Source organism: Bos grunniens, chromosome 9 (assembly GCF_055505025.1).
Source record: "Bos grunniens cultivar Pamir isolate PY7600 chromosome 9, Bosgru_T2T1.0, whole genome shotgun sequence".
Classification (NCBI taxonomy): domain Eukaryota; kingdom Metazoa; phylum Chordata; class Mammalia; order Artiodactyla; family Bovidae; genus Bos; species Bos grunniens.
Window position 1 is genome coordinate 104,735,628 of NC_141173.1, and position 27,032 is coordinate 104,762,659.

At 58.3% G+C, this 27,032-nt stretch overlaps 1 long non-coding RNA gene across 1 annotated transcript; it reads right to left on the bottom strand.

Moving 5' to 3' along the window:
• Positions 1 to 8,142: 8,142 nt before the first annotated feature.
• Positions 8,143 to 15,628, bottom strand: LOC147366527 (uncharacterized). Its single transcript, XR_015133496.1, has 6 exons — positions 13,490 to 15,628; positions 12,241 to 12,874; positions 11,961 to 12,100; positions 9,856 to 10,385; positions 9,361 to 9,425; positions 8,143 to 9,178 (listed from the first exon to the last, which is right to left on the bottom strand). It is a non-coding gene; the product is annotated as an uncharacterized LOC147366527 (long non-coding RNA).
• Between the last annotated feature and the right edge of the window lie 11,404 nt (positions 15,629 to 27,032).

Sequence of the window (27,032 nt, forward strand, 5' to 3'; positions counted from 1 at the left end):
TGTGGTCAGACAGTGGGGCCCTCTCTCCGTGGTGCTGAGCTCTGGAGCGAATGTGGCACAGACCAAGGAGCCCGGTTTCCCCTCCCAGGTGCTGCGTCCAGACACGGCGAAGGGCAGCTTCACCCCCTGGGGACGCTTGCTGCTTCCCCAGGGGCTGGGCTCCTCAGGGCAAACCTTTACAGAGGGCCTAGAGGCCCCGAGCCAGCCCAGCTGAACCCCAGTCAGCGCTGCTGAAAGCCCAGTTTTCCAGTTCCAAGTACTTGGAAGAATCTGTTCATGGCTGGCTCCCCAGAGCTTGACGTCAGGCACCTTCGTCTTCTAATCTGAGGGGGAACCATATCCCTCTCCCTGATGTCCATGAGACGGGGCAGTTTTTAGACATTCACAGGCTGTCGGAATTTCTGGTTTTGTAAACTGTTTATCTTGATCTGGCCTCTTCTCTGCTGTGCGAGCCTCGTCTCTGCTGTATAGGAAGCCTTCCTCTCCTGACCCTTCTGGATCCCTGGTCCCTCTTACACCTTGCTGACCTCACTCTGGCTACACGAGCCTGTGCCACCCGCACAGCCTCCTCCACCAGGTTCCATTTCCCCACCTGAGTTTTCTGCACCATTTAAGGTGTTCCCTGCCCCCAAGACTACAAAAACGCTCTCCTTTTCTCCATGGCTCTTGAATTCTTGTCTTCTCTGCTTTGGTCTCGCCCCTTTGTGGAATCTGATTTTGTAAATGGTGTAGTTGGGGGTTTGGGGGCACGCAGTCCGCTGTGCCGTCTGAAAGCCCTCATCCTCGGTGCGGGAGCAGCCGGGGGTCTGTGAGCTGCTGCCCCTCCTCGGCCTCAGAAACGTCTCTCAGGCTTCCTCCCGGGTCCCCTGCACCTGCTCCTGTCCACCTGCTGGCAAGACCACCCTCAGCAGCCCGCTTGAATTCCCACACCCCCGCAGCCCCACACTCGCACTGAGACCCCTTCCTCGGGAGGCAGAGCGCTCCCTGGCCCCACCCTGGGGACAGACACGGTCAGGTCCCCTGCTGTGGGAGCAGCTCCTGAACCAGGACAGAACCCGTGTCCTGAGAGGGGCCGCGTGGCACTCGGGACAGACCGCCCTGTGAGGCGCTTGCCCCCCGCCCGCCAGAGTCTGCCTGGTGGCACCGGCGTGGTCTCTCCAGGGGTGTCCCTGGTGGGCCACCCTGGGCTCTGCCCTTCACCCCCACCCCTGTGTCCCCGGTGGGCCACCCTGGGCTCTCTTCTGTGAAGTCACCCTGAGTTGGGGCCGCCGAGGACGCACACTGGGGCTGCTCTCCAGCCGTGCTTCATTTTGATTTTGCTGCCTTTGGGGGACTAACTAGTCTTTAACTAGGAATGAGTGTCACACCCGTCACCACCCTGCTTGTCCAGAAGGGACAGTGGCTTCCTGCCCCTGCTCAGGAGGGGGGGCATTCAGGGGCCCCCCGCCAGCCTGGGCTCCTCTGCTGGTGGTGACCCCACCCTGCTCCAGCTCCGGCGTGGGCTCCCCTTTGCTGGCCGCCGTCCCAGACAGCATCCTCCCTGGGCCCTCACCCCCGGCCACTGGTGTGCGCGGGGCAGGAGCCTTGGGGCCGCTGCAGGGACAGTTCGAGCTCCTCCTGCAGCCGCAGCCAGCGGAGCCCCCTGCCCCATGGGGCTCAGGTGTCTACTGTGTCCCCACGGCCCCCCTGGGCCGGTGCCCGTCATGGCCTGAGTGCTGTGTCCCCATGCCTCGTCCACAGGCAGCTTGAGCCACATGCGAGCAGGACGCCTGCCCTGTGACCTGGCAACGGGGTGGCCCCACAGCTGAGACTCCCACGAGGGCTCCTGGGTGGCGGCTCCGCTCAGTGCGAACCCGACCCTGGGCAGAACCACGACCCACTAAGCCTGTCCCGGCTGCTTCCAAGGACCTCACCTTCCGCTGGAGGCCCTGCTCCGGCCACAGCAGGCCAGCCCACCTCCAGCCGGTCCCCCACTCGCCACTCCTCGTTTCCAAGCTTGCCCACACCCGCCGTGCCCACCCAGTGCCTGGCATACAGCAGCTTCCACAAACCAGGCCCTCATCTGACCGCCCTTCCCACTGAGACCTCGCAGTCACCCTTCCAATTAGGCACATGGCCCCGAATGGCCAGCCTCCACATCAAACACCACTGTGGTCCAAGCACTGGAGGGGCAACTGCCTGCTCCCGGCTGCCCCACTGACCGCTGAGAATGAGACCCAGGAGGGGCAGCTCCATGCCCAGGTCTTTAGCACTTTGGGGGCTGGACAGAGCTGGGGAGGGAGACCGCCCTGGGACTCAGCAGATGACCGAGCCAAGGGCCCTTCACTCCAGACAGACTAGAGCTCCACGTGAGCCTGTCAGATGGAGGGCCCACAGATGGTCACTAAAAGGAGGAGTCTAGACCCTCCTGGGAGGACTGGCCCGGGCTTGTTCTGCACTGGAGCCTGGGCGCTCCTGGGAGGACTGGCCCAGGCTTGGTCTGCACTGGAGCCCGGGCGCTCCCAGGGGCCTGTCGAGTACTGTGTGCTTCGTGCTCTGCTGAACGCCACTGCGTGAACCGAGAGTGACAGAGATACGACAGGCTTTAAGGAATCGGGGTCTCGGGGTCCTTAAGGCTTTGTTCAGTGTGGCTTTTACCGAGAGTGACAGAGATACAACAGGCTTTAAGGAATCGGGGTCTCGGGGTCCTTAGGGCTTTGTTCAGTGTGGCTTTTACTCCTGCTTTCTATGACTGTGTCACCAACCACTCCCCACTTGGAAGCACTTCTGTGTCAGGAGTCTGGGCTCAGCTGGGCCCTTGCTCACGAGGCTGCTGGGGTGGGTGTCGGGAGGCTCTGGTGTGGAAGGCCTCTCCCAGGTCACCTCTGCAGGATGGGAGCCCGGCTTCTCCATGGCTGGAGCTGGGCCCCTGGAGGTCACCTCCCCACTCAGGGCAGAGGAGCACGGGCCGGCCCACACTGTTGGTGAGGGGATCCAGCCAGGAGCTGGGTTCAGGGTCACCCACCCGGCCTCCTCAAGGATGCAGATCTGGAGCAGAATGGGCAGGTGGACCTGGCTGGGGGCTGGCCTGGGAGACCCCATCTTGGGGCTACAAGATCCCGGCCCTGCGTGGTTTCTGCACCAGAGGCTCTGGGGTGCGTCGACTCTGCTGCCCTGTGGAACAGTGGACAGACTGTCCACAGCTGCCCCAGAGGCAATGGATTTTCTCTAAATCTTTAACTCTCCCTTCTGAGCAGACAGCCCGTCTTCCAGGGTTTCTTCCGCGTTCTCAGAAACGGCACAAGGAGGGCTTCCTCCTGAGCTCCTACCTCTGGGTCCAGCCTGAAGTTACCGCTTTGCTCTTAGCCTGGACCCCGGCCCCACGGAGGCCTCATCTGAGCCGCCATGCCCTCCGACCAGCCAGCCAGGCCCTGTGGCCAATGCGCCCGCCCTGCCCTCTGCAGCCTCCCCGCCTGCAGGTCCTTCTCGGCACTTCCCACCCGTCAGGATTTCTCTGCCGACATTCTTCGGGTTCAAACATGAATTCTGCTCCCTGCCGCCTGGCATTCTTATCATGACTTCCCTGCCTGTGACTGTGGTTTTTCCAGCTCTCCCACCTATGCTGATTGTCCTGAGCAGGAAGTAGGCTTTCTTACTCTTCTGCTATCGGCTTTGCCATCACGCTGGCCTTTTTCCTGTTCTGAACAAAGTTGACCACATCCCCACTGCCCTGCCGTTACAAAGTTAATTGCAACCTTTAACATCAAACAATCTGAAAAAACACACCTTCTTCATTTTATGCTCCACACATCCGTCCTTCTCTGTGAAAATATTACGACGTTTGGTTCCCTCCTTTCCCTTCTTGGCTCTTGTGAGCTGGGGGCCTGGGCTCCAACCGCAGCTTCTTGGCTTGCTCCCGACTCACTCCACTTCAGCCTGCCTCCATGCTGACCAAAGCCACTTCTCAAAACACCAACCGCCAAATAAAAGCCCTCTGCCCGTGGGCTGGGCAGTGACGCCTGCCGCAGTGGGTTCTCTGGGGAGCAGCCACCACTGGCAGATGGGAGCATGAGAGATGTACGGGGGTGCCTGTGAAAAACAAAAGCGGGGTCGGGGCAGGATTGGACCAGAGCCTTCAACGGTGATGCAGACCTGCCACAGCCCTTCCAACCTAGCGGGGCTCCTGGGGTCAGTGGTGCTGCTGTGACCCCCAAGTTGCAGCTAAGCCCATGGCTCCGGATTGAGGGAGGGACCTTGCAGCTGGGCCCAGACTTTCAGGAGCTCCATTTCCAGGGAGAAGCACCATATAGACCCAGGGCACAGCTGGGGCCCAGGGAGCTGACCAGCTGGAGCTGTTGCCCATCAACAGGAAGCTGTGGGCCCCTGCATCCTCCCAGAGCCCACCCCAGAGACCCTAAGAGCCTGCCAAGTACACACGGAGCAGTCGGCAGCCCAGAACTGGACAGGTCTGTGGCTCCAAGACCAGAGCCAGGAGGGACAAGACGAGGTTCAGACCAGGGAGCCCCACACTCACCCCAGCCCAGACGTAGGGGGTGGGTCCTCATCCCTCCAGGGAGCAGGCTGTGAACCGACAGGGAGACTGGCCCATGTCAGCCTGGCCTGGCCTTGGCGGGGCGATCCCTGTGGCTGGATTGTGCTCACACTGTCTCCCTGCCAGCCTGGCGCTCTGCATTGCAGGGACCCACATCCTGAGTCTCAGGGTGAAGCTGGGCCTCACCTTCTGCCCGGCTGCCCAGAGTGCAGCCAGTGGACCCAAGTGCAGCCCATCCTCACCCTGGGTTCTCGAAAGAGGCCTTCCCTGTCAGCCTAACCCCTTGGGACTGCAGCTTCGGCCAGACGCCAGACCCCTACGGTGACCACACGTTCATCACCACAAACCGCAGACTTGGGAAACACACGCACGCCCGCTCGGGCCCTCCCCGAAGGCCATGCGCCTGGCGCATAAGACCGCACCTGCGCGCTCCGGCCGAGACCACCGCCTCCCGCTCCTCGCGCCCCACCGCGAGTCTGTGCAGCTCCTCTCTCCACCCGAGGGAGAGGCTGTGTGAGCTGACTTTTCCAGCACTTCCCAGGGTCCTCCGGCCAGTCCGAGTGGACCGTGTTCTGGTCAGCAGGGCGGACCTGCGGCAGGTGGGTGGGGGACGCCTGGGGTCAGCTGTGAGCCTGGGTGGGGCTCAGTTTTAAACCAGCACCCGACCTCTCGAATGGAAATCAACGACGTTCAGGCAATCCGATGTTTACAGAGCCCCTAACACGGCGTTCCCATATTTTATACCACACCACCACTCCCTCTGAGGAAGGTTTTTCTAACAAGGATTCAGAGGCTCAGATGGCTAAGTGGCCCGAGGGCCAGGGTTTGCCCTGGACATTCACTGCCCTTCCCAACCCCAGGCCAGGTGCCCTGCACATGCCGCACTCCAGCGGTCCTGACTTAGGGGACGGGTCCTGCCTTGGATACAGAGGCTAAACCCCCCTGGCCAGGTGAACCCCTCTCACCAGGTAGCAGATTGTCCCACCTCAGCACAGTGCTGCCCAGAAACGGCTGCACCACCCACTCCCACCAGGCGGTCCTTCCCGAGAGCTGCCAGGGCCGGAAGTCCCTGAGGCCCCCGGAACGACGCCCGTGGCCACTCCCCAGAGGCCGGTGCTCGCCCCAGCACCCCAGCCCGAGTCCAGCGTCCGGTCTGCATCTCGCAGGAGCCATAAACTTACACTCCAGGGGCCTGTGCTCCCCCCGTCCTGGAGACCGTCCTGATGAAGGTGTGTGCTCCCCCGAGACCCCTGGGAGCGGGGGTCCTTTCTGCCTCCTCGGGGCCTGTGCTCCCCCCGTCCTGGAGAAGGTGTGTGCTCCCCGAGACCCCTGGGAGCGGGGGTCCTTTCTGCCTCCTCGGGGCCTGCGCTCCCCCTGTCCTGGTGAAGGTGTGTGCTCCCCGAGACCCCTGGGAGCGGGGGTCCTTTCTGCCTCCTCGGGGCCTGCGCTCCCCCCGTCCTGATGAAGCTGTGTGCTCCCCGAGACCCCTGGGAGCGGGGGTCCTTTCTGCCTCCTCGGGGCCTGTGCTCCCCCCGTCCTGATGAAGCTGTGTGCTCCCCGAGACCCCTGGGAGCGGGGGTCCTTTCTGCCTCCTCGGGGCCTGCGCTCCCCCCGTCCTGGAGACCGTCCTGGTGAAGGTGTGTGCTCCCCGAGACCCCTGGGAGCGGGGGTCCTTTCTGCCTCCTCGGGGCCTGTGCTCCCCCCGTCCTGATGAAGCTGTGTGCTCCCCGAGACCCCTGGGAGCGGGGGTCCTTTCTGCCTCCTCGGGCGGCTGGGCCCCGGGCATCCCTGCTTGTGGCCACACCAGCTGACGTCACCTCCAAGGTCACAGGGCCTGCCCCGTGCCTCTTCCCCTGTCTCTGACGGCACCAGTCATTAGATTCAGGCCTCTGGGGTGATCTCATCGCCAGACCCTTAACCACATTTGCAAAGACCTTCTTCCTGAGTGAGCTCCCACTCACGAGCACGACAGGCTTGGGTCAGGCCGCTGCACCCTTCTCCAGGCACCCCCAGAGCACTTCCCACCTGTGGGTCTGAGTGCCCCCCGCAGTGGGACCCTCCCTGCTTTCCAACCTCTAGCCTCCTTTCAAGATGGCGACTGGAGGAAAATGTACAACCTAGAATTTGAGTATTATATTTTATCTGGGGACACACTGAGGACTCGAGCTTGGCAAGATAGCCCCTCGGAGGCTCTTAGGGGCTGCTCCAGAAAGGCAAGGCGGACGTGGGAGCCGGGGTATGTGGGAGCTTTTGCGTCAAAAGCAGGTGGTCAAACATCAAAAGATTGGGGTTGGTTACGGAGAGCCAGACATCACAGGGCAACGAGCTTATGCTGCTCCGTGCGCAGGGAGCTGCGGGAGTCAGGCCTAGTTGGTGGCTCCTTTCACGGGTTCCTCAGCTGTCTGGACGCATGGCTCCATGGTGTAATGGTTAGCACTTTGGACTCTGAATCCAGCGATCCGAGTTCATGTCTCAGTGGAACCTGCCAACCTTTTCACTTTCACTTTTTCTGCTTCCCTGGTGGCTCAGACGGTAAAGTGTCTGCCCGCAAAGCGGGAGACCTGGCTTCAATCCTTGGGTTGGGAAGATCCCCTGGAGAAGGAAATGGCAACCCACTCCCGTGGATGGAGGAGCCTGGTGGGCTACAGTCCGTGTGGTCACAGAGAGTCAGACACGACTGGGCGACTTCACTTTCACTTTCAGCTGTCTGGGGCCAGCACCCCACTTTTCTCCTTCCTGAGTCCCCTCAGGGTGCATGGCTGAGGCGGCGGCTTTGTTTATGTGTTGATGTGGCAAGTGCCATCTTATCCACGAAGACCTGACTTGAGTGGATATGATCACGATAAAACGCCTACTCTGTTACGACTAGGGACCTCGGACTCTTTAGTCAATAGAAACTGATAAGAGGCCAGACGTGGAACTCGGGCAGGTCTTTCCTGGGGCTCCTGCTATAGCAAGAGGAGCAAGGACAAGACAAGGTGCTCCTGCACGCCTCCTGGGGAGCGGGGTATGAGCACGCCTCCTGGGGAGCAGGGTATGAGTTGGTTCTTCATGAGGGGAGGCTGGGGGCGGGCCCAGGGGGCAGGCCAGCGGGGTGGCTTAGGCAGTCCGTCCCCAGCCCTCTGGAGGTGCTGCTCGCAAGGATCAGGGGCAGGACCCTGCTTCTGTTCCCAGAACCTCGGGAGCGGAGGTTGGTCTTCAGCCTTTTTGTGTCTTGTTGCTCAGGGTTCACTGCACAGGTACCCAGTTGTTTTGTCCCTCATGGTTCTCTGCATCTGCTGCTCAGGAAACCTTTGTCCAAGTGGGACAGAGGGGCTCAGGCCCCAGACTGTCTCAAAACCATGAGCTCCTGCTTAGTCCAGGTACAGGGCTAAGCCTGCAGAAGTCGTCTCCGTGAGTGCCTGTGAGACTCCATGTTTTCCAGAAATCTGAGGCTTGAGCAGGTTTGGTGGCTTCCTTATCGTCCCATTAGAAGGCGACTCACACTGCTAAGCCCAGGAGCCCAAACCACCAGGCCTTCAATGTTTAATGGACAGCGTCTTAACTGCACGTCTCACTCACCAAAAGCTAACCAGCTCTGACGAAGCAACAGAAACACAAATCCCTCCTGCTCTGCACAGGCAGCAACAAAACAGGCTTTATTCTGACTTTAAACCCTGTCAGGCCGGGGCTTCTCTGTCTGACCTGCTGGGAGCCGGGGTCTGAAGGCTGCTGGTGCCGTGGGCCAAGGGGCTGGGCGGGCCAGCGCTGCGGGTGTGTCCTGTCTGTGCTGCTAGCAGGGACCCCGGAGGGCCCACTGCAGCCTGCAGGGTGAGCTGAGAGGAGAGGTGGCCTTACTCTCTGTGCCTCTGCAGGGAGTCCTGGCCTCATGGGCTCTTTCCTCGCCTGCCTCCGTCCACCCCGCAGCACTGGCTTTGGTTAGGGCTCAGGATTCACCCACGGGCTTAGAGGCTCATGAAAGTGAGTAACTTGCTCTGGGAATCCTAACTAATCCTAAACCGTCGCTGTGACTTGGCAGCCCTGGGAGCCCCTCCCTGACTTTCCTCTGCAATCAGCCTTCCGTTTCCCCTTGGCTCGGGCAGATTGGCTGGGGGAAGCTGGTCTCTGGACAGAGGGCCTCCTCGTTCCTCTTCCCTCCCAGCCCCCACACACAGCCAGCTATGCTGGCAGCTCCCATTTGGCCCTTGCTGCTGCAGCCGGGTTGGCACGAACCCTACAGAACTCCAGAGGGTGACAGAGCAGAGGGTGTTCCTACAGCTCATCACCTGATGACCAGAAAACCACTGGGATGGGGTGATGGGACACCACTGTGGGCCAAACCCAGCCAGCATTGTCATTTTGGGGCCCTGGAGCTCCCCAGGGCTCCGGGGGAGCCCCTGGGGTTGAAGGGCCCAGATCTCTGCTGGTGCAAAGACAGCCGATCACTCTAGGACACCTGTGCTGGTCGCCTCACCCACAAAATGGCATTTGATCACCAATCAGCTCATCATCAATGGATGTTACAAATGCAGGTGCTGGTTGCCTTGTTTCCAGATGAGGCCCAAAAAGCCAGAAGACGTCCCTCAGAGTTACTTGACTGGTCAGGGCAAGGCTGAGGGTCAGACAGTTGGCCGGCACTGTTGGCCTTGATCCTCCTGGTGGAAACACCTGTTGTGGGGCAGAGGTGTCCGTCCTGTTCAAAACCACAGATGCAGGCTTCCCCTACACAGCCCAGAACCAGGAAGCCACTGCGAGGACCCTCCTAAAGTCTTTCCTCTGCTCGCCCCCTCCCCCTTCAGGATCCAGCCAGCCCCCAAGAGACCCTAGACAGAGAGGCAGCAGAAGCCCACCTGGGACTAGCACCACCAGACTCCCCGGGAGACTGTGAGGCAGGACGGGGTGTCAGCTCCCGAGCCTGGACACAGACAGGAGAGGGGTCTGAGGGAGGGGTTCTGGGGTGACCCAGGTGAGGGGTCTGAGGGAGGGGCTCTGGGATGACTCAGGTTAGGACCCTGAGGGAGGGAGCTCTGGGGTGGCCCAGGTGAGGGGTCTGAGGGAGGGGCTCTGGGGTGGCCCAGGTGAGGGGTCTGAGGGAGGGGCTCTGGGGTGACCCAGAGGAGGACCCTAGGGAGGGGGCTCTGGGGTGACTCATAGGAGGACCCTAGGGAGGGGGCTCTCGGGTGACCCAGGGTGAGGGGTGTGAGGGAGGGGGATCTGGGGTGTCTCAGGTTAGGACCCCGAGGGAGGGAGCTCTGGGGTGTCCCAGGTGAGGGATGGAAGGAGGGGGTCCCAGGGTCCAGGTCACCAGCCCATTTGTCACCTCTGTGATGCCCGGGGGTTGTCACCTCCTATGATGCCTGGGGGTTGCCTCCTGCTGATGTCCAGTCTCAGGAGCTCCCTCAGTCCTTTTGCCCCTTGACCTGCTCTTTCTGGAGGTGGCCTTCACCCCGGGACTTAGGTCCCGGTGTCTGGGCTGTGCCTGGTCGGGTGGAGAGACCTCCAGCTGACCTCCCGGAGGCCCTGCCTCTCAGGCCTGCAGTGGTTGCTTGGATGGTCATCAGGCCTCTGCCAGGGCTGCCCCTGCGTCTCCGCCTGCTCCCAACTCTGTGACTCCGTCCTGGATCCCTACATGGAGGTGAGGCCCAGCTGCAGGAGACCTGCTGGAAAGAGGCCGCACTTCCCCAACCCCCAGCATCTCCGTGTTGGGCCGTATGCTCTGGTTCAGTCGGCGTCATCCCGGCTCTGATGTCACAGGTGATCCCTCCCTAAGGCGGAGTGTAGTAGGGCACAAGCCCCACTGGGGTGCTCGTGGCTGTGCATGTGTTTACACGGCTCCTGCCCTTCTGGAGATGAGAGACTGTTTCACACATGGGACCTGTGTGGAGAAAACCCACACTGACCTCCATCTTATCCAGAATAAACCGGGGGTGGGGTTGAATGAATGCAAGGCCCTCAGGGTTACTTGGGGACCCTGCAGGCACATCGGGGACACCCAGAGCCCGCCCCCTCCCCAGCCTGTGGCCCTCTCCCCCAGCCTCAGGAGCCTCAAGGAGGCAAGCCCAGGAAGGGGGGGGGCCTCCAGGCTCTGCTCCCCCAGGAGGCTGCCCAGCTCTGGGCCCTCCTTTGACTCCAGGGACTGGCAGAACTCCCACAGGCTTCTCTCCACGGGACCTGGGCGGGGATTTCTGACATCACCTAGGCTCCTCGTCTGCAGTCTGCCTGGCTTACACCTGCAGGTTAGCGCCAGGCATCACCCCGCAGTCAGGTCACCCCGCGTGTGGACAGAATGGCCTCAGTACGGGGCCAGCCAGAGCCTCTGAGGCGTGGTCTCCTCGCCGGCGGGCAAGGCAGCCCCGAACTCTATGGATCCCGAGACGCAGGCTGGGGCGGGCTTATGCCCTGGGCTGCAGGCTCACCACCTCCCTTCTCAGCCCGGAGCCATCTCCAGCCGTCTCCCTGCTCTTCCAAGGGAGCCTGGGGTGGAGGCTAATCACAGGCCCTTGTCTGTGGAGCATTCATGAAGCGATGAACAATTACTGCACTTGAAGGAACCCTATCATCAACCAAAGGAAAAGACTATTTTTCTGTAGCATGTGAATTCAGCTTTTATGACTAAATGACTACTTAAATCTTAAAACTCTAATCATTACCATTTGCTTCCTAAAAATAACTGTCTCCCAAGTCCATATTTAGAACAGAAAACACTGCGCTTGGAATGCTTCTGCTGCCCCAGGAAGGCGCCTGTTCCCAGAGCCCTGCGTCCCCGCTGGCCCTTAACCCCTTCCTGCCCATGAACGAGCCCAGTTTGCTCTTCGGTGAATCCAGACAAGGAGACAGAGTCCTACAGTTGCTCAGATGAGGACCAGCAGACAGAGGACACTCGGGCAGACGCTGGGCCTCCCTGGGCCTCCACCCCGCAGGGCAACACAGGGGCCCTGTGCTACTCGTGGCCACGTGCCCTGTCGGAGGGTGAGCTCCTGAGGGCAGGGCGGGGGCTTCCTATCCTTGACACTGGTGGGGAGAGGGGCAGAGGGTCCCACGCAAAGGCTCCTCCCCCTCCAGAGTGTGTTCCGTGGACGTGAGAGCAGGTGAGTGTGCGAGGCTCTTGGCGTAACGGCACACACACCCGTCCTCTGGGCATGCTTTCTTCTTGCTCACAGCCGCTTGGAGTGATGCCTGACACCTGACGTTCTTCCAGGAAACAGAACAAACGCTGACTCAGACCCAGTGACTCAGTCCTCTCTGGAACTGGCCTCAGCAGAGTCTGCACCTTCCTGGCAGCTTGGAGGAAGCCCCAGGGGGCCAGGGCCCACCTGGAGCAGCGGGCTGAGGTTGGGGTGAGAGGGGGATGCTGCTGCCCTTGCCCAGAGGCACGGCTGCACACTGGCTGTCGGGGATCAGGCTGCCTGCCAGTCCCGTGCAGAAGGCCTTCGGGAACGTGGAGGCTCACCCAGAGGAATCAGCAGGGGCCGGGGCTTCCCTGGCTCTTCCCACCACTCCGGGAACACCAGGCGTTTCCATGAGTTTCTGCGGTCCTTGCAAACTGGAGGGCCTGCCGCGGCCCCTCGGGATGTGGGTAGAGACTTAAGACTGTGGGTAAGAGACAGAGAATCCTCATGCTAAGATAGCCTTTTCTCGTCAGGGTGCCCCAAGCCCCTCCCCACCAGTGAGGCAGAGGCCACACCTGCACACACACACACCCGTAAGGAGCATGGTCCTTACACACTCACCCCTGCTCCCCAGGGAGACACACGCCTCCCCAGCCTTCTCATCACACAGCTTCCCTGGAAAGGCAGGGCCAGAGCTTCACCGAGGACCGTCTTGGCACCAAGGTGCTCGTCAAGTCCTCATTTTCAATTCTGTAGTGACATATAGAAAAGATCCGAAGGCGTAGCAAGGGAGCTGCGGGTTAAAGGAATTGAATGGTGCCCTCGGGCTCTCACACACGTGTGTGCCATTGTGGAAGCACGCTTACCAGCCTGGAAAACTGATCAAAATATACTTTGAAGTGAAAAAACGGGCAACAAGTTTATACAAGAGGCTTCCACTTTGGAGAGGGAGGGGTGTGCGTGCCAGCACAAGAAATGAAGCAAAGCGAGACCAGTGGCTCCTTGGGGGGATGGGCTTTGGAGTGATTTCTAGCCTCTGTGTTTGCTTATCTTTGCCGTGTATGCTAGCAAAGTTTAGGAAAACGCATCATTCTGGAAGAACTGGGTAAACAGGCAAACGTCTTTAAAGACAGAATGCTGTTCCCACATGGATAGAGCCACGGCCCTGAGGAGCTGGGGCATCGGGCCTGCCCCTGCCGGGCATCTCACCCTCTTCTGTGCTGACTGGCAGAGTCCACGGTCCACCCTGAAGAGCCTGAGAAAGAGACGGTGGCAGCGGTCAATCACGCGTGGCCACTCAGGACATCCTGCTGTTCCACTGTTCCTTATGCCCACTGGCAGTCATCACCATGTTCTGACCTCAGAAGCTCAGTCACAGCTGCCTGCAGCCCTCGCAGAGATGGGCATCTCCTAGTTCCCTTCCCAGCTGCCCACCAGTCTGGACAGAAATGTCAAGAATCTAACCGAATGTTCTTCCAGGTCCGAAGGCTCATTGCCCAAGTGCCAACAGTAGTTTGACCTGATCCCAGAACCATCCCCCTAGGAATATTAACAAGGGTGGAAATGCCATCGAGAATTTGACCAAGTTACAACCGCCCTGTTACTTCTGTGAAGTTTTGAGAGCAGAGGGGAGGGAGGAGGGGGCGAGAGGGAGGCCCTGGGCACCCCCCGCCGGCCTCTCACCCCAGCCCTGCCTGCTCCCACAGGGCCTATCCGGTCACTGTGTCCAAGCTCCCCTTCCGGCGGCCGTCACCCGCTGAGTTCAGACCATCCAAGTCCCGTTGGGATGGGATCGTGGGCACTTTCCTGACCGTGCAGCCGGCACTGCGTCCCCTTCAGCCCTCAACCCGCAGGTGCAGGCCAGGCTCACCCGTAAGTCCCTCAGGAGGGTTCACGGCGTCCGTCTTTCCAAAACCCTTCAGGGCTCCCGCCGCCTGCTCCGACCGTGCGTTCCGCTCCTCACGCTTCTCGCAGGAGCACCTTCCGCCGCCTCTGCTGCTGTGCAGGCCTGGCTGCCCCTGAAGCCTTGCGTGGCTCCCGTAGTACCAGGCGCCTCCCCGCTCAGTCCCGCCTCCTCCTCCTGCCATGGCAGCAGCATGTGTGTTCAGAGACCACCGAATTTAGCTCCCGTAACTCTGTCTTTCCCTGTCTAATGATTTTCAGATTATAAATTCCTAGAAGAGAAAGACACGCAGGAAGGAAATCTCAAAACAAAAGTGAAGTGGCAAGGGTGGGGCGTGACCAGTGGAGAAGCCGCGACAGCGGTTGACCAGCCACAAGAAAGAGCGAACATTTACGTCTTGGGCAAAGCCAGCTTTCTACGAAATTGCTGAGAGAATACAGTTGGATGCCCTGAAATAAAGAGGAGCTTCTGTGAAGACTGAGAGAAGGACGGAGGTGCTGGGGGAGGGCCTGGGGCCAGCAGGGACCCCGACCACTGTCAGGTCAAGCACCCGGCTTGATCCCATTGTTCACAAGCCTGCCCTTTGCCTTTGTTTCCAGGTCAGTAAGTAAGGGTATGAGGTGGGGGCGGGGAGCGGAAGGGCGCGGGTGCTGAGCGCTCCAGCCTGCAGGCCTGGGGGCCGCGGCCTCGGGAGCCAGGCCAGAGGATGTGAGAGGTGTGGCGGCCACGCAGCCCAGTGAGGGCTCCTGGGAGGAAGCGGACCAGCTCAGGAAACCCCAATTCCTGCCGATGCTGAGCAGGGTGGCCGTGGGACCCGGCCCACCAGCCCAGGGCGGAAACCGCCCGCCACGCTCCAGCTTCCTCCGCCCCCGTCACAGGGGCCTGAGCCGGGCGCTGAGCTGGGGACAAGGACAGCTTGTCCCAAACAGCTGGGAGGCAGAGAGCAGGTCCTTGGCCTGGAAGGAGCCTGCGCACCAGAAGTGTGTTGGTGTGGAGAGAACAGCAACTCTCCTTGCCGTGGGAAGACGTAATAGATTGAGCAGTGAAGCCACTGTCTTGATTCCACACGTGGAAGGGACCCAATAACAGGAGATGGCTCCTCAGATTAGTTCAGTGCTTGAAAACACCTCAAGTGTGTTTCGTACTATTATCTCCAAACTTTCAAAATCCTCAAGTCATTAGTGCAGCTTTCATGTCCCGGGGGAAAGCCCTCAGGATTCCTAATGTGCCCAAGGTCACACAGAAAGCCTGGTGGCAGGGACATGGCAAGACCCAGGCCTGCGCACCCGGGCTTTCTCCTGCATCCCAGGAATTGCAAGACACGGACTCTTAGCGAGTCCAAACACTCTAGGGGTGTGGGACTACGGCCGGACGACAATGGAATGACAACAGCAGCCTTCATCAGCCGAGCCCTGCAGGGCACCAGACACTGAGCTAAACTCAGATCCCACAGTCCGTTCAAGCCCCTGCTGTCCACATGATTAGACACTGTTGTCCACGGTCTGATCCAATCTCCTGTGAAGATTAGAGAGACTCTCAGTCAGAGGAGGACTTGGGATCCAAATTCAGAAGACAAACTCCGGGTCCACACCTCCGCCTGCTCAAGATTCTTTCTCAGCTGAAACCAGGCACTTCGTACTTGACGGTGTGATGACCTCGGGTGTGTGATCGCCTGTTTTCCTCCCCACGTGCACGAAGGGTCTGCCTCCCACCAGTGAGACCATAGGTGTGGGGATGGGAACTCTGAGGCAGCTACTCGGCCACTTGTCAGAGGCTCCAGAAATAGGCTGGATGTGGGAAGGCTCCTAACACAAGATGCACACATTTTTAAAAAGGTAAGTGTGAACAATTCCAAACACTGGCAAGGATGTGAGGCAACGAAACCCACATCTCGTGGAACCACATTCGACCCAAGGACATTGACGAGAAGCTTGGTGATTTTAGCAAAATAAACACACACCTGTCCTGTGCGCACACACGCTCAGTTGGTCAGTAGTATCCAAATCTTTGAAGCTGCATAGACTCTAGCAGGCCAGGCTCCTCAGTCCATGGGAATCTCCAGGCAAGAATATCGGAGTGGGTTGTCATTTTCTCCTCCAAAGGATCTTCCCAACCCAGGGACTGAACCTGTCTCCTGCATCTCCTGCATTGGCAGGCAGGTGGATTCTGTACCCCTGGGCCATCTGGGAAGCCCACACACCTGCCCTAAGAACTACAGTTTCATCTGAGATGTTTACCCAAGAGAAATAAAAATATGTGACCACACAAAGACTTGCAGATGAATGTTGTAGCAGCTTCATCTTCAACAGTCCAACACTGGGAGCAGCCCACGAGGCCGCCGAGTCTATAGAAGGTGAGTCATGGAGCACCTGTGCAGCAGACCTGGCCTGGAGGTGGACAGGGCTGGCCACTCATGGCTGCAACGTGGAGCTCTCACACCTAAGACCACATGCTCTAAGTTCCCACTTTAGCGCAGGAGAAAATGAATCTAAGATAGAAAAATGGAGGGGAAGTGAACTGAGATGGCCTGGGAGGGAAGCAGGGAACTTCTGGCCCGCCTGCATCCACCTGGCCCGAAGGCGCCCTGGAGCTCAGTGGTTGGAGAGAAAGCCCCGAGGGGAGAGCGACTCCTGAAGAGAGAGCAGCCCTTGACCTCCTGTGGCCACTGTTGGGTTTTCAAAGTCGATGACAGTTCCCAGGCTTGCTAAGGTGTTTCCTGGTGCACAAGGCCTGTCTGTTTAAAACCGTGCTCTGAAACTGCCCGTGGGCTGTACCACTGCGAACTGGGCTCACTGTTCAATTATTATACATGAAGGTATGGAATGCCTCTGAGAAAAACCCTTCACTCAATATTCTCAAGACATCAGCTCTTCTAAACTTAACCTCTAAATTCAATGCAATCCCAACCAAGACCCCAGTAGGTTATTCTGTGAGTTTTGACAAGCTGATTCCCAAGTTTATACAGAGGCAGAGGACCTAACTGACCAACACTACAGTGGGGAGAGAGAAGGACGCAGCGGGGGCTGCACTGCCCGACTCGGGACTCACTGTAAACCACGCTGCTCGGGACGGCGCAGGGCCGCAAAGAGGAGACAGACACACCAGCTGAACAGACAGAGGTTTGCTTTCATTTTCTGTTGTTTTGTTGGGGCTTCCCTGGTGGCTCAGCGGTAATCTGCCTGCAGTGCTGGTAGACCCAAGTTCTATCCTTGGGTCAGAAGATCCCCCGGAGAAGGGATTGGCAACCCACTCCAGTACTCTTGCCTGGGAAATCCCATGGACAGAGGAGCCTGGTGGGCTACAGTCCACGGGGCCGCAAAGAATCAGACACAACTGAGCAGCTAACACACACAACACTGTTTCGTTGCTCGGTTCTCTGCTCCCTCAGCTTCTCTTTTACCTTTACTAACTGCTTTCCTTTTTGTCCTGTGGATTTGTTCTACTGATTTCTTAAAATTGATTGCTTGTTTTATATTTTTCCACCATTTCTATTTCCAGGTAAATGTACTCAAAGCAATACATTTCTAGGTATAACTTAATCTATAGTCCACAACTCACATGAACCTGTATGTGTGTGTATGTGTGTGTGTGTGTGTGTGTGTGCATATAAATGCCCCCCTACCTCTCACACACACATTTCTGAGTCTTTATCTGTTTGTGCTGCCTTGTCAGAAGGTTCCTTGATTTGATCTTCCATCCACTAACTTTCTAAACAAGGTCAAGAACTTTGCTCTTTACCCATTTCCTGTTTTTGTTGTGCTCACTACCATTGCTTCTTCAGCCCTAATGATTCTACTTGATCAGTTTCATGACTTCGTTCTACTTAAGTCTTCTCCTCTGTGAGGGTATTTGGTCCTCTGAAGAGGAGGACAGAGGTGAGATGGTTGGATGGCATCACTGACTCGATGGACATGAGTTTGAGTAAGCTCTGGGAGTTGGTGATGGACAGGGAGGCCTGGCGTGCTGCAGTCCATGGGGTCGCAGAGTTGGACTCGACTGAGGGACTGAACTGAGCTGAGCGTTACTGCTCCCCTCACGGAGGCCCCTGGCCTTCATCTGTGCGTTGTCTGGTCTAGCAGTTTCCCACTGGCGTGTTTTGTTCAGCTTGGCTTCCCTTCCTCACGGCTGTGCCTCTGGGGGTCTGTCTTGGCCTGTGACTTCACGCTCCCCTGGGGGGCCAGCTACCCCGTCAGGTGAAGTGGACAGAGAAGAACCAGGAGCAGCCATGGACCACGTCCCCAACAAGGAGGTAACGAGCGTGGTGGGCTGGGCTGGGGCGGGTGGTGGGCAGCCACCCCCTCCGGCCGCCTGTCCGCTAGGGAGCTTCCGTGCTTAGAAGCACAGGGGCCGGAGGCAGTCCTCTGCGGACGTGTCCACCGCTCAGGGGTGCAGGTGGAGACACGGAGGGGTGAATGACAGCTGCACAGAGCACACGCTGAGCTGCTCGGTTCTGAGCAGACGTTGCGGGGGAGGCACGAGAATGGCTGTGCTCCCTGAACCCTCCTCGGCCACTGCCTCCAGCCCCTGCCCCGACACCCAACACACACAACAGTTCGGGTTCCCACTAGTGTTCCACTGTCTTTCCCCCTCAAACCCACACTGTCCTCTCCTTCTTGCGGTTTTTCAGTAGCTAATTCTGGAGACTGAAGGCAACAGTCAGACTAGGTGCCATCTTCTCTACGAAAATACCAGATTGTGCCCAATGCAGCCAGGTCACCACATGCTAAGAGTAAGCAAAAAACAAGGCCAGCTAGAATAAACCCATTCACACCCCCCATAGTCACACTTCCTCTGAAAGTGCAGCAGAGCAAGGAGGCAGCCAGCGCCATCTACCTCATTGTCCCTGAGTCCCCAGCCCCAGCCCACAGATTGGAACTAATGTAACGTCCGTGCAGATGTGAAGGACTCCTCCGTATACCCTCAGGGAAAGGTCTGCAAATGGGGCTGTACACACAAGTAACAGTCACAGACAGTCCTGCCCCAGAAAGGCCCAGACGCGCAGAGTCCGCAAAAGCCACTATGTGAGGACTTAACTTGTCACGGTAACTGGGGGATTGCAACTGCTGGCTACAGAAAAACAGCTCAAGCCTGCTTGAGAAAGTGAAAGGAGAGGGACCTGAAGAGGAGTTAACCCCGAGGAAGGCGGGTATAGACACAAGGTGCCCAAGATGCCGATCCACCTGCAACAGGCCGTGTGCCGAGAGCAGAAGACACACGCACACGGGCGACTCTGTCACACGGAACGGGAGCCCCGCAGGCAGCCCCTCCCAGCCCGTCTCTGCACGTCGACCACGTTCCTCCAGCCTGGTCCCCGCCACGGCCCCCCGTCCAGACCGGCACAGGTGGCTGCAGCGCGAGGGGGCCTCTCGTGTGAGCCGGGGCCCAAGCTGGACGGCGCGACTCCTCAGATGCTCACTGCTCACTTAGCGAGTTCCAGGCCTCCGCGGCTGGAGCCACGCGGTAGCACAGCCCCGCCTCCACCAGGCCAGGGTGGCCCAGACCTGTGGACAGGCCACCAGGCGTGCAGACTGGCCGCCCGCACGTCGTCGGTCTCCAGCGGACCGCTGGACGCTCGGGTGTCGTCTCCTGCCCGCGGAGCTCCCCAGGGCTACTGTTTCCACTTTTCTCTTAAGCAGCGACAGGCTCACCTCCTGGGGGCAGGACCCAGCGTGTTAGAACCGGCTCCTGAGGGCTTCCCCTTGTGGGGCCCCAAGGTGAGGGTTTGGTCTGAGGGGAGAGTCAAAGCGAGAGGGCCTGGGACACGGCGTCCGGACGGCATGTCCTCTATGGCTCCGGGCAGTAACCCGCGCGGGGGTGGGGGGTAGGAGTCGACGGCGGCCACACGCGGGGTGTGGGGTGGGCGGGGGCCCAGCTGCTGCTGCCCCTGACCGCTTCCTTCCAGCCGGGACACACACAGGGCCCACCCGAGGTTGAAGGGATACGAGGCACCGGGCAAGAGCGCTGGCCGCGACGCAGATGGCTCCACGCCTGCCTGCTCCCCTTTTCTCTGCTTTGGAAACGTGGGATTTAAGGTCGTCTCTATTCAAGTGGCCCATTTGGTCACTGATCACTGCCTCAGCCTGAAGTGCTGTGACCAGTCACAGTCTAACCTCTCCGCAGCTTGTTTTGACTAACTTTTGGAACCAGGGCCTCGTTTCATGAGCACACAGCTCTGCGAGAGCACACACCTGCCATGCTCCAGTCAGGAAGCAGAGCGTGAGTGATTTGCCCAGGTCACAGGGAAAACTCAGGTAATGAAGATTAAGATAAAAGCACAAGGAGCCCTGCCTACCCGCTCTAGTGTATGCAAGGATTGGGAGGCTCATCAGCAATCATGCCAGACCCTCCCACACAGCAAACCTCTGGAGAACTCCACGTCAGAACCACCTGCAGACCTGCAGACAATCCCTGGAGAACAGGAAAGGAACCAGGCCTGCTTCATCCCCTGCCTGGCTGCCAGGAGGTGGGACTCAGAGAGACAGATGCTTGTACGTGGAGATGCTTCCTTGTGGAACCTGCAGGAAAAACCCTAAGCATTCCTGGGATTATGTGGAAGGTTGAGCTGCATCAGTAGGGGGCAAGAGGTCTGCCAAGTGCAGGAAGAGTTGGCGTAAGGGCCGGCTGGCAGGGGGCCCATAAGAAACATACAGAGGTGGAGACTCATCTGGCTGAAGGCTAAACACCAATCCGGCCGTTAATACAAACAGCCCCTCGTGGCCCCAGGCTGCTGCTAATTAGAGGGCATGCAGCTTGGGCCTACCTGTCCTAGACCCTCCCCAGAGGGGTGGCTGCAATGACAGTCCCCCTCGTGACCCAGGGCAGGAATTCCAGGCTGCCAGATTCCCACAGCTGCAGGGACGACTGAGCAGCGAGCGGCCTCCAGACGGACCTGCAGCCACTCTGTGTAAGAGTCGCAGCAAATCAGAAAAGCGACTGGCCTTGTGACGTGAACCAGCTCGCTGGGCTCAGAGGCTTGGTGGAAAGAAGCTAAGTGCACAGGCAAATTCCCGTCCTCCCGGTCACAGCAAACGGCCGCCCACCTTGGACGGGTTGGCCAAGGAGCCTGAGGGGAGTGGCCAGCGGCCGCAACACAGACGGGTGACCAGGGAGGGGGCGCTTACATGGGCCGCCGGCTGGGAGTCGCCAGGCATGCAAGGGCCCAGCCAGAGGTGCTGACAGCTGTGGCGAGTGAAGCGTGTGTGCTGAGCCCGGCTCTCAGGTGCCAACTTCATGGGGTTTTTCCTCCAGCAGACCTGAGGGCCCTCCTCCTCCTCCCAGGCTGGGCCTCGTTTCCTGAACACCAGCCTGTGGGGACAGCCTCAGGGAGAAGCCCGGGCCTGGACATGTCAGGAGGAGATTCCTGTTTCCTGGAAGTCTCAAAACAGCCAACAGTGTTTTGTTGTTTTCTTAGAAAAGGTCGATTTTTGCTTTTTCCCCATAAAGAATAATGCTTAGTGTTAAACAAGCTTTTGCAAACCAGAAGCCCCACCCCCACCCCAGGAACAGCAATCGCCCCGTCTCTGGAGGGTCTCGATTGGGACCGACGCCCTCCAGGGGCCAGGCGGGCGGGCAGGGGGGCCCAAGCCCTCAGCGGTGCTGACGGCACAGACAGGTGTGGCAAGTGAAACATGCCGGCGGAGCCGGGAGAGCAGTGTGACCGCGAGGGGCAGGAAGGCACCCTGGGTGTGAGCGCCCACCCGCGCAAACCTCCAAGTCACTACCCCTCATTCTCCGATGGGGACAAAACGGCTTCCGGTGTCAGCCACTCACAGCCACACCTCTGAGACCTGCACCCTGCTCAGCGGGAGCCTCGCGGGCACCTGGGGAGCAGGCGTCACATGCAGAGGCGGAGACGCAGGTGCACGCGGGTGCCCACTCAGGCTGGCCTGGCCTGAGCAGCTCCCCGGGGACCAGGGCCCCTCCCTGTGGGCATGGGCCAGTGTCCCTCACAGAGGAGCGGGCGCCAGACAGACCCTAAGAGGCGGGGGCGTCCCCAAAATGCTCAGACGCAGGCCCCCGACCCCACACTGCTGCTCCCGGTGGGCCTGGGGCTCCGCCGTGCTGTGGGCTCACACCTGCGGAGAGGCAGCCCCGGGGCTCAGCCGATGCCTCCGCTGCACCGGCCACCCGGCTCTGGGCCTCCTGCAGCCCAGCTTCTGTCCCCAAGCCCCGAAGTTCTCCAAACTCAGACTCTCAGCAACGCCTGCCACCCCCTCCTCTCACACAGCCCCCGCCTGCCCTCTGGGCTCCACCTCAAGCCAGTGGTCAAGGCTGATTCCAGGCTGCAGGGTCACATGTGTCCGAAGTCTCCTGCCCAGGAAAGAGTTTCCCCTCTGAGTTTCCTCTAAGGCCTCCAGTATTCTGTACCTTGTAATTTGTTATTTACATGTAAGTTATAACCCATGTGGGCAGGAATTCAGTTCAGTTCAGTTCAGTCACTCAGTCATGTCTGACTCTTTGCGATGAATTGCAGAACACCAGGCCTCCCTGTCCATCACCAACTTCTGGAGTTCACTCAAACTCATGTCCATTGAGTCGGTGATGCCATCCAGCCATCTCATCCTCTGTCATCCCCTTCTCCTCCTGCCCGGAATCCCTCCCAGCAACAGAGTCTTTTCCAATGAGTCAACTCTTCGCATGAGGTGCCCAAAGTACTGGAGTTTCAGCTTCAGCATCAGTCCTGCCAATGAATATTCAGGACTGATTTTCTTCAGGATTGACTGGTTTGATCTCCTTGCAGTCCAAGGGACTCTCAAGAGTCTTCTCTAACACCACAATTCAAAAGCATCAATTCTTCAGCGCTCAGCTTTCTTCACAGTCCAACTTTCACATCCATACATGACCCCTGGAAAAACCATGGCCTTGACTAGATGGACCTTTGTTGGCAAAGTAATGTCTCTGCTTTTCAATATGCTATCTAGGTTGGTCATAATTTTCCTTCCAAGAAGTAAGCATCTTTTGATTTCATGGCTGCAGTCACTATCTGCAGTGATTTGGGAGCCCCCAAAAATAAAGTCTGACACTGTTTCCGCTGTTTCCCCATCTATTTCCCATGAAGTGATGGGACCAGATGCCATGATCTTCGTTTTCTGAATGTTGAGCTTTAAGCCAACTTTTTCACTCTCCACTTTCACTTTCATCAAGAGGCTTTTGAGTTCCTCTTCACTTTCTGCCATAAGGGTGGTGTCATCTGCATATCTGAGGTTATTGATATTTCTCCCGGCAATCTTGATTCCAGCTTGTGCTTCCTCCAGTCCAGCATTTCTCATGATGTACTCTGCATATAAGTTAAATAAGCAGGGTGATGATATACAACCTTGACGTTCTCCTTTTCCTATTTGGAACCAGTCTGTTGTTCTATGTCCAGTTCTAACTGTTGCTTCCTGACCTGCATACAAATTTCTCAAGAGGCAGGTCAGGTGGTCTGTATTCCCATTTCTTTCAGAATTTTCCACAGTTTATTGTGATCTACACAGTCAAAGACTTTGGCATAGTCAATAAAGCAGAAAAAGACGTTTTTCTGGAACTCTCTTGCTTTTTCCATGATCCAGCAGATGTTGGCAATTTGATCTCTGGTTCCTCTCCTTTTCTAAAACCAGCTTGAACATCTGGAAGTTCACGGTTCACGTATTGCTGTGCCTTACTCATCTTTCTAAGAGCAAAACAAATACCTGTCAATCAAATTTAGCACCAAGCCCAAAGCATTATTTCACATTTCCCTTTAAGATCCAAGACAGTGGTTTGGGCCAGACAGGAGATCAGAGTGGGCAGACCCAGGAGCTGGGACTGGAATCCCATCAGGTGAGAGGCTGGACCGAGGCTACGCTGCCCACACTGAGGTGGGTGTGAGTCTCCTGGGATTTCGCCAAAAGGCAGATTCTGATAAGAAAATCTGGGGAGGACCCAAGACTGCATTTCTAACAAGTGCCCAGGTGAAGTGGGGGCTGCTGGGCCTGGGGCCCCAGTAGTGAGGAACCCTCTAGAACTTTCCAGAGCTAATGTCCAACGAGAGGCAAAATAAAGTTAAGGCCAAGGTCTGCTGAGGCCTGGACTTAAGAGTTTGTACCGCAGCTCAACCTGGTGACCTCGGCCAGGCTCCTTTGCACCCCTAAACCGTCCCTCCTGGAAACAGGGGGGGAGGCCCGTGGCTGCTGCAGCAATTACAGAAAAATTCACGCAGAGGTTGGCCCTGTGCTTGGCTGGGAAGGCTTCCAGACACCAGCGCCTACCTTGATTTTGGGATTCCCCACCCTGGCAGCCTCTTTAGGGCCCCAAGCCCCGGGGTGCTGAGAAGGGCACCCTCCACCCCAGAGCTGGGTCCCCAGGGCTTCCAGCCAGCTGACTCTCTGACCAGCAGGGCGTCGGGAGGGTCCCTCTCCTCTGGCCCCTCTGAGGGCCTCCCTACCCTCGGCATCACTGCCCTGGGCAAGAGGCCATGAGCTGCAGGAACAGGACGTGGAGGAGAAAATCTTCTGTTGTGTAAACACGGGCCTGGGTTTGAGTTGGATGAACTCAACCCGAGCCAGTGCTGTGGCCGGCAGCTTTGAGGGCAGGGCACAGAGCTTCCACAGCCAGGCGTCTGTACGGAGACGGCATCTGACGCCACAGGAGAGGGAGCTGGGCTGTGTTTCTGATGCAGCACCCACATGGAAGGAGGTTCAGAGCACGATGCCGGCAGCTCGATGCACATGGCTCACCAGGCCCTCTGGGGAGCCCGGGCCCCCAGGGTGCCTTGCAGAGGGCAGCACGTCAGCTTTCCCACCCGCTGTGTGCACCTGTCCCACACACCCTATAGGGAGGGGAGCGTAGACACAGCTACCAAGGCCTGACTAGAACAGGTGTTCAATAACAGGATCGTGAAGGACGTGGTCTGCACAGCGCCCAGTGACACCACTGAGTGCCTTCTGCACACCGGTGCTGGCACTGTCCACACTGCCGGTCAGCCCTACTTACGAAGCCACGATAGAAGTCAGGCTGTGCTTCTGCGCGGCTGCGCAAGCTTCCCAGGTGGCTCTAGTGGTGAAGGCCCTGCCTGCCAGTGCAGGAGACGCAAGGGATGCGGGTTCCACCCCTGGGTGGGGAAGATCTCCTGGAAGAGGGCATGGCAACCCACTCCAGTATTCTTGCTGGAGAATCCCTTGGACAGAGGAGCTTGGCAGGCTACAGTTCATGGGGCCGCAGTCGGACACGACTGAATCAGCGTAGCACACGCGTGTGCAAGGGCACACAGAGCGCCTGGCTCCTGACGAGAGGAAGCCTGCAGGTCCCACCGGCTCCCAGCTGGTCCACGTCCCCACCGGGATGTCGGCGACACTGGTGACCACCCCTTGCTCCACAGACAGTGGCTCTGCTCAGGCAGGGCCACCAGGCCAGGTCAGCCCTGCTGGGCAGAGACCGGCCCGGCAGGAGAGCTGCGGCTCGGAGGCAGGGGGCTGCCCAGTCCCAGTGCCCCTGATGCCAACAGGGTGGCAGCCTCCTGGGAGCCCTGTGGGCTGGAAGGCCTGGACTCCCGAGAACAGAGGTGCCCTCGAGGGGCCACACTGGGCAAGTGCTGCTCTTGGCTATGGCCTCTGACTGTTCGCTTCCCAAGCACTTTCCACCCACACCCCCTCAGAGTATGATATTCCTGTCAAATGAACCAAATACTTCCCCCAGTTAACAGTCCAGAATGAGGTGCCCCCGCCCCCAGAGAGCCTGTCCTCCCCAGCTGCGGCCCGGGGCTTTCCAGGGTGCAGGACCCTGAAGTCGGGCAGACGCAGGGCTGCCTCCCAGCCTGCCTCCCACAAGATGCGGTGCCTGCTTCCCATCAACAAGAGTGGGGTCGGGGAGCCTGGAGCCATGGGAGCCAGCTGCTGCACCCCAGCCCCACGTGACAGGCCCACAGGCCCACAGGCCCCGCTGGGCAGGTCTCACCAAGGTCTCACCTTGGCTTCCTGGCACGCTCGCCTTGGAGCGGCCCTTGGTGGCCCCCAGCTGGGGCTTTGGACTGACGCTGGGCACTCCTACAGCACCATGCCGGTGTGCGGTTGGTGTTTCCAGTAACAGACAGGACTGACCTTCCAACAGTGGGCATGTCTAGGAAATTTAACGTGTGTGTAGAGCTGAGTAATCACCACAGTCCGGATCCAAACTCACAGTGGAACCCCCCTGCAGCCACACTCCGCCTCTCCCCAGAGCCCCATACACTGACCGTCCCCCAGTCCTGTCCTGCTTACTGCCGTCACACGTGGAATAATACAGCAGGTAACCTCGAAATCCGGATTCTTTCACTCAGGAGAACAGCTCTGCACGGGGTCCTCATTGCTCGGTGGGTCGGCCTTGTCAGCTGAAAGGAAACACAGCGTGGGAGCTTAAGCTGCACTTGGGGAAGATGAGGACTGTAGCCAGGGAGCCAGCGTTTCAGGTAGCCCTGAGGAGCTTCTCTGAGGAGCTGGGGGCAGGTCAGCGCACACAATTTTGGTGAAAGAGGGGCAGGCGCAATCAGACACACGTTTTTGCACACGGTTGCTGCTGGTCACAAGCAGCAGTTGTCAACATTCGTGACTTTAGTGCTTTTCTAAACGTTAGCAGATGCGAGAATTGAGCTCATACATCTTGTCTGGAAAATATCCATCTGAAGGGCCTATTCTGCCAGTTTTCCCCAGAGCGCATCCTGCCTCATTCCACCCTGGACTTCCTTTTTCCCAGAGCGCATCCTGCCTCATTCCACCCAGGACTTCCTTCAGCAGGTGTTGAAGGCTGGCCGTGGCAGCGCCTCACTACTTAATCCTCTAGAAGCAGGTGGCAAGGAGCAGCTTTTAGTGGCTGCATCATCGTTCCTCACTGCCCAGTGGTGTTCATGGTGGGGATGGATCAGTTTGTTATCTCTTCACACAATGAAGAAAATTTGAGTTGTTCTGAATTTTTGTCAGTGATGAATACAACTCTGTAAATGTTCATGCAGGCTTGAGGGTGACCATACATTTTCATTTCCCAACAGTAGATCGAGAGGAATGGCCACGTTAAACCCTAAGGAACCACTGCAAGTGTTCAGAGTGGGGTCCAGCCTGCAGCCCCACCAGAGACGTGCGATCCAGGCACAGCCTCCTCTGCGGTGAGTGTTGCCAGCTTCTCTCACTTAAGCCATTTGGATGCACGATGGAGTCTCTCAGGGTTTAATATGCATTGCCATCTTTATGTCCCCTCGCTGACCTATCCACTCACGTATTATTGGGTTATCTTCTCACTGTTGAGTTTTGAGTGCTAGCTGTTGGATACAAACCTTCTGTTGGATTCGTAATTTGAAAATATTTTCTGCCACTCTACAGCTTGTCTTTTCATTCTCCTAACACGCTAAAAGTTTTTCATGTCAATAGAGCCCAATCGATCCATTGTTTAAAAGGATTGTGCTTTTGGTGTCGTGTTTGTTCAAAAGGCTAGCCTTTCTCCACTGAATTGCCCTCGAATCTCCGCCAAAAATCACTTGGCCTTGCCTTTCGAGTCTATTTCCAGACGACCCACACGTCTATCT